Genomic DNA, 6,176 nt, shown 5'->3' on the forward strand with positions numbered 1-6,176 from the left:
ATTTAACCAGTTTTTATTTTTACACTGAACTGTTTCTTTATGACATCTCCCCAAACAGGTATATTTGGGCTATGGCAGTTTTCTAGTAATAATCTCAGGTGTAGGGTTACCTGCGGCACATCTATGACTACCTTATAATTTGCTACATTAGTCGATACATTTTTCAGTAACATCTGTGGAATGTTAGAAACTATTGTATCAATTCTAACAATTGCTTTTAATGAAACTCAGGGATTCTGCTGCATCCTACATTTGTGATGTGCGGGTTGAGAAAAGCTCGACCAGCACCCGACCGAACCTGCCATACTGTGCTTGCCTCCTCCTTTTATAGATCCGCGTGTCTATAAAACCAGAAGGCAAAAGTCTAAGTTTGCGGACAGGGAAAGCAAACAGAAGAGCTCAACCCAAACTCGCCAGAGACCTGCAAATGGAGCAACAAGGACGGCCCGAACAAGCGGGTATTGGGCCAGCCAGCACATCGCTATCATATTGACCCCCCCCCAGCTGCTCCAGGGAGACATGAGGAAGGCTAAAAATGACTTTAAACATCAATATTAGACAACGGTAAAACATACAAAATAGAAAGCAATTGAAAAAAGTTGGAGCCTGGTGGCTTTTTTCCCTCTTAGCAACTTTTCTTTAATGAAATGCAGAGAATTCTGTGATAATGATAAACATACTAATTCCAGTGCATTGAGAAATTGCCTAAGAATGTCTGCAGGGTCATTATTAGAAATGTTCTGGGGACCAGCCCAAATTCCCCAACACAGGACTTCAAAGCCAAAGCACACTTCAAAAAAGGAGCAAGGGCAGAGAGGTGCTATTATATTTAGGCAGCTTTCCACAATGCTCAATCATACCACTGTACATAAACTATCCTGGGGTACTTTCCTGCCATTGTCTTTACTTCTCTCAGTTATACAGCAACAAATAAGCACAGGGGTTACCATTGCTGTCTTGCAGGAGTTCCAGGGTTGACTCCAGCCAATGTGCTATCAAGGAATTTATATGTTCTTTGTGTGCTTGCGGGGACACTACTCAGGTTACTTTGTTTTCCTCCTACAGTCCAAAACACAAAGGCAGGTTAACTGAAGTCTGATGAAAATTATGTATAATCTCTGTAAAGAATTGTATATGTCAGAGCTATATAAATAGATGATGTTAATAATCCCTGTGCCAATTTATCCTGGGTGCATACCCAGTGTCATATGCACCTAAAAATTACTGTATTGTACAGTGTGTGCGTATCAAACCTAGGCACTTCAAGAGGAAGAAAAACAAACTTTTTACAGTGTTCCACTCTGTAGAAAAGTACCTTTGAAGAACAGGCATGTTGGTGCAAAAGTGAGCAATTTTAGTCACTGGGGAGTTGCCTATTTTGATATCACTTTGTCCTTTAGGAGTCCTTTAATATGTACCATGCCAGCAAAGCAACATGCAGTGTTAAAATAATCCTCCACACCAGCAGATGCAGTAAGGATAAGCCTCACTCTGAACGAGACTTTGAAATTAACCTTTTATCTTTAAAGTCAACTGTATTTTGAAATTGGTATCCCTTTAATTTTTAATTATTCTGAGAATTTGGCCTATACTTACAAAAATAGCAATCCCGAGAATTCCGAGTTCATTACACTAAGAATAAACATTAAATCTGCAATAAGCACAGCATGACGACAGAAGTTACAGAAAGTATTTATAGGACAATGGTTGTTGACGTGGGACCTCTGACACACATAACCTCCAACAAGACCCTACTCGCATTAACCCCCTCAGGGCAAGCAACTACAAAGATCCTGAGGATCAATCTCATAACCTTTGAGATTCCTAAAATACCAGTGTTAAATCCAGCATGGTGACAACACTCAAAAATATCACCACCTAAGGAGACAGAGAAGCTCCTCAGAGAAAACAAAATTCCATCACCAACGGTAGTTATTGTTATACTAATTTTCTCTAAAAATATTAAAGAGAGAACAATCTAAGCAGCACTAAAGCATTATGGTCAAAATTGAGTAGACTAAGGCTAATTTTGTGTCCTTTTGCCAGAGCAGTTGGACTTCACTGGGGATTGTCAGTATATGACAGCCCCTCCATCATTCCCTTCTGTGACCACCACTCGCTGTTGAGGAGCCTGGGTATTTAATGGGCATGCAGTTGCACACAAGTCACTGCCATGTGCAATGCAATGTTGCCTAGAGTGGTGTAAATGTCACTAGCATCAGACACTCTCTGGAGTGATGAAACGCCATCTGGCAGTCTAGTGGACAACTCTTTTTGAAGTACTGCAGGACAGCACTACTGGTCTGAAAACATGACAATTGTAAAATGTTGTTGACAAGATATAATGTTCCGGGCACTTTTTTCATGGTTACAGAACTTGACCGACAAACTGCAAGTCAGGCCGAATTGCCAACATCCATACCAAACCTCACAAATTTGCTTGCAGCTGAATGTAAGCAAATGTCTCCAAATTTTTTCCAACTTCTAGTGCAAAGTTGTTAAAGCAGCAAAGAGTGGGCCAACTTCCTATTAACACTCTTGGCTTGGGAATTAAATGTTGGACAGGCAGGAGCTTTGGTAATATAGTGTATCACAAATTATTTTTATGTCTGTACCCTCAACTTCAAAACTGAGGAGTACTTTTTTTGATTTGTGGGGTCATGCATGGAAGTAAAAAAACACACATTCAGCAAAGTGTAGAACATTTCAAAAAAGGTAAAACATGCTTCGGCAAAAAAACATGGTGATTTCGTTTTAATGCTTTATTATGTATCAGTGCATATTAGTACCAGGAAATGGAATGATTTTAAATGTGTCATAAAATGTACAACACAAATAGGCAGTTCAATATCCATGTACAGTGAGGTAGAAGTCTTGGCACGGCAAGTGAGCTTACGTATATTGGCCACAGTCTGGTACTAACAATTCATTTATATAGTAAGTAATTTACATATGAACATAGGCTGGATTGTTGTCCCTTTTTGTGTTAAAACAGGTTGTGTAGTATCTTTAACAACTGTACAGCTTTAAAAAGTACATTAGACCAAGCAACGGTACTCGGTTACTTTGAGCAGGTGCCAACATTACATTATGGCTTTTGTTCATGTACAAACTGCAGCCTAATATTGCTTCTAGATGCCATTTAGCATCAGGTAACATTTAGGTCTTCTCCCCAGGCTATTTTAGACAGACATTCCATAAAGCGTTTTTGTTGGCCACCCAGCACTGATATGCCTTAAACAAGCCCCCCAACTAGTCCGCTATTAGAAAGCTTTTCACAGGCACTAGCAGGACTCTATGCTTCTGCAAATACACTGTGTAAGGTATATGCATAAGCACACAGTCCTACTAGCACCTGTGAGAAATGGTAAGGTAAGTCTGAGGCAGACTATAAGATGCATAGTGCATTTTTTCACCCAACTGGATGGAAACATTTGCTGTGAACAAGTGAGCTTTAAGCATGTCTGCTCAGTTGAAGAAACCTGTGCAAAGGCTTGATTCAAGCACTTGTTATTTTGTATTTTAAGGAGTTATATTAGGAAAACATGTTAGCACAGATTATTGTGAAAACAGGATTTATTTATTTGAGCTGAATCACACAATGCCAGCTTGATTAAACCAACCGACCAACAGCAGTCTCGGACATGGGTGTCCCCCTGTACCCACCATGAAAAATATTTGTTTTCTAAACCAGTAGGCACCTTTGAGTATGAAACCAAATTAGCAACATAAAAATAATTATATTTATTCTGTTGCCACAGGTGCTGATCTCCTTATATACATTCCCTAGGGAATACATATACATTTGTTCTGGACTTTTTCTTACAGCTGAGAGACTGTGAAGGGATCGGCAAGAAATAACCCAAGAGACTGACATTTTTAACCAATTGCATATGTAAGCAATATATGTTTTATAAAAATATTTATGTTGTATCTTCTTTACTGACTTTTATAATGAACTAAAATGCATTTAGACAATGTATTTTCCGGTGCAATGTACTATGCTCTAAAAAAAGTAAATACTTAACCCAGTCAAACCTTAAAGGGCAAGTCAACCCCAAAATAAACATTTGCCTAATAAAAGAAAACATGATCCTAAACAGCTTTCCAAAATACATGTATTAAACATTTTCAGTGCTTTAAAGTTATTAGTAAAAACAATTGCTATTGAAATCAGGATTGTTCTAACTCCTGGTTGTTACTTTTTAAACAATGTTGCAAAAGTCTTAGTTTCCCAAAAGACAGGTCTGTTAATCAGATGCCTTGTCTTAAATTGTATCAACAGTCTGAGCCATCAGTGCAGAGACTAGATATGGACAAACACTGTAATCCATAGTAATACATATACAAATAAATTGAAAAACACACAATTTGTAATGAATGTATAATGCAAAGTTGCTTACAATTAAGATTTCATTCATTAGGGAAAACATTATTTTGGGGTTGGCATTCCCTTTAAAGACAGTGAAACGGTGAACATGCTATAAAACACAGCACAGTCAGGCCAGTATTAAAAGATTCAGTACTGGAAGAACCAAATTTTTTTTTGGAGAAGTGGATGAACACAACAAATGCATAATATAAATACGCCACCCATTAACCAGACACAGCGGTCACCATTAAAAGAAACATTAAAGCAGGTAAAACCATTAATTTTAGCACTGGCCAACTTCAACTTACCTGCCATTCCCTGCTACTGCTGCTTTATGTGTACCCCTGGCACTGCCACCTCTCTAGATAGCACTGTGGCATTTACTACCAGGTTACACAACACACATAGCAGACAGCAATGCAACATGGAACTTTACTCAGGAGCAGAGACCTGACATAAACAGTAGATTATATGAGGATAAGCAGCACGTACATAGATGTTTATAGGCACAATAACCAGGAAACAAGGAAATGCATCCCCACTAAATGGATGTAAAGGACAGTGGAACGGTTTACTTGTTTATAATGACAGAAGGTGAGGTCGTGAGGAAGAGAGCCCAGCAGGCCAGTGCTTTGAGTAGACATGGCACATTATATGTGCGGCTATACCTCCTCACAGCACTGAAAGCGACTTCTGCTAACAAGTCCCTGTCACCAAGCCGTACACGTTACTATTATATGTGCCCACTAGCGATACGTTCGAGACTTGTACACTGCACTAGGCCTCAATGTATCGCTAGCACTCCACACCGTTAGGCCTCTGTTTACAAGAAGAATTGCCTGCCACCCTGCCAGTGCCCCACTGTAGGCCTCTGCCGCAGCAAACACATTTATGTCCCTCCGCTCGATCCGTATTAACAGCGTAACACCCCCAACCACTAGGCCTCCCCGACAGGTCCTATCCTCGAGGTTTCATTCTTCTTACCTCCCGGGGTCAGGCTCCTCTTTCTCGGCCGCTCCCCACTCTCATGTCTCCCTCCTAGCGAAACTACCAGCACTACAGAGAATGGAGTCTAAAGAGTCCGCCCACATCCGTTCTACACAGAAAATCACAGGAATTGAGGTAATCGCCATATTTAATTAGGGCAACATGAGCCCGTGTGTGGAAGCTGTCAGCCAGTTGTAAAGGAAATATGAGTAGGAAAACGAAATGTCCCTGTATTTCCTCAGCTTGATATGTTTTACTCGCTGGGAAGTTCTTACAGCCAGTTGTCACTACAATTGTATTGCATTGAATTGCCAACAACTGTGTGAGAATAATTCTGTTTTACAGAAGTTTAAGCCCCTCTAGAAAAACAAATAGGATGGCATCATATATTGACTGTTAGTAGTTTCTGTGTTATTTCTTACTGAATTCAGAACATTTGTATTCTGCCCAGTACTCTAGGAAAGATTTGAATAAATAGTGAATCAAAATTTAAAATAGCTTTTGCTAACCTGGAAAGCATTTCGCTATCCCATCTGCAAGTGGAAGAAAGACTTACATTTTTTAAACTTCTTACTGATAATGTTTTTCGTTTTTGTTTTACAACTGAAGAATATGCCACTATCAGGCAAAACTTAAGAATGTACTTTGCACAGTTAAAATTCTCTGATGAAAACTGTCTAAAGAAGACTATTACATTGAAAAATTCAAGTTTTTGTTCTTATTTATTACATTATTTTCCATTTATCACTTTTATTACACTTCCTCCTGTGTTTATCAGTCCAATGAGTATCCACACTCCACACTCCACACTCCAAGG

The 6,176-nt window shown here is 39.3% G+C and overlaps 1 protein-coding gene across 2 annotated transcripts in view; it reads right to left on the reverse strand.

Moving 5' to 3' along the window:
* akt2.L (v-akt murine thymoma viral oncogene homolog 2 L homeolog) overlaps positions 1–5,481 on the reverse strand; it is a 31,798-nt gene extending 26,317 nt beyond the window's left edge. The window contains exons 1-2 of one of the 2 annotated variants that reach the window (XM_018228622.2): positions 5,357–5,481; positions 948–1,059 (exon numbers count right to left, since the gene is read on the reverse strand). The gene's annotated coding sequence lies outside the window, so the exon portion shown is untranslated. 2 annotated transcript variants of the gene reach the window in all.
* Positions 5,482–6,176: the final 695 nt, after the last annotated feature.

This window comes from Xenopus laevis, chromosome 8L, assembly GCF_017654675.1.
Source record: "Xenopus laevis strain J_2021 chromosome 8L, Xenopus_laevis_v10.1, whole genome shotgun sequence".
NCBI lineage: Eukaryota > Metazoa > Chordata > Amphibia > Anura > Pipidae > Xenopus > Xenopus laevis.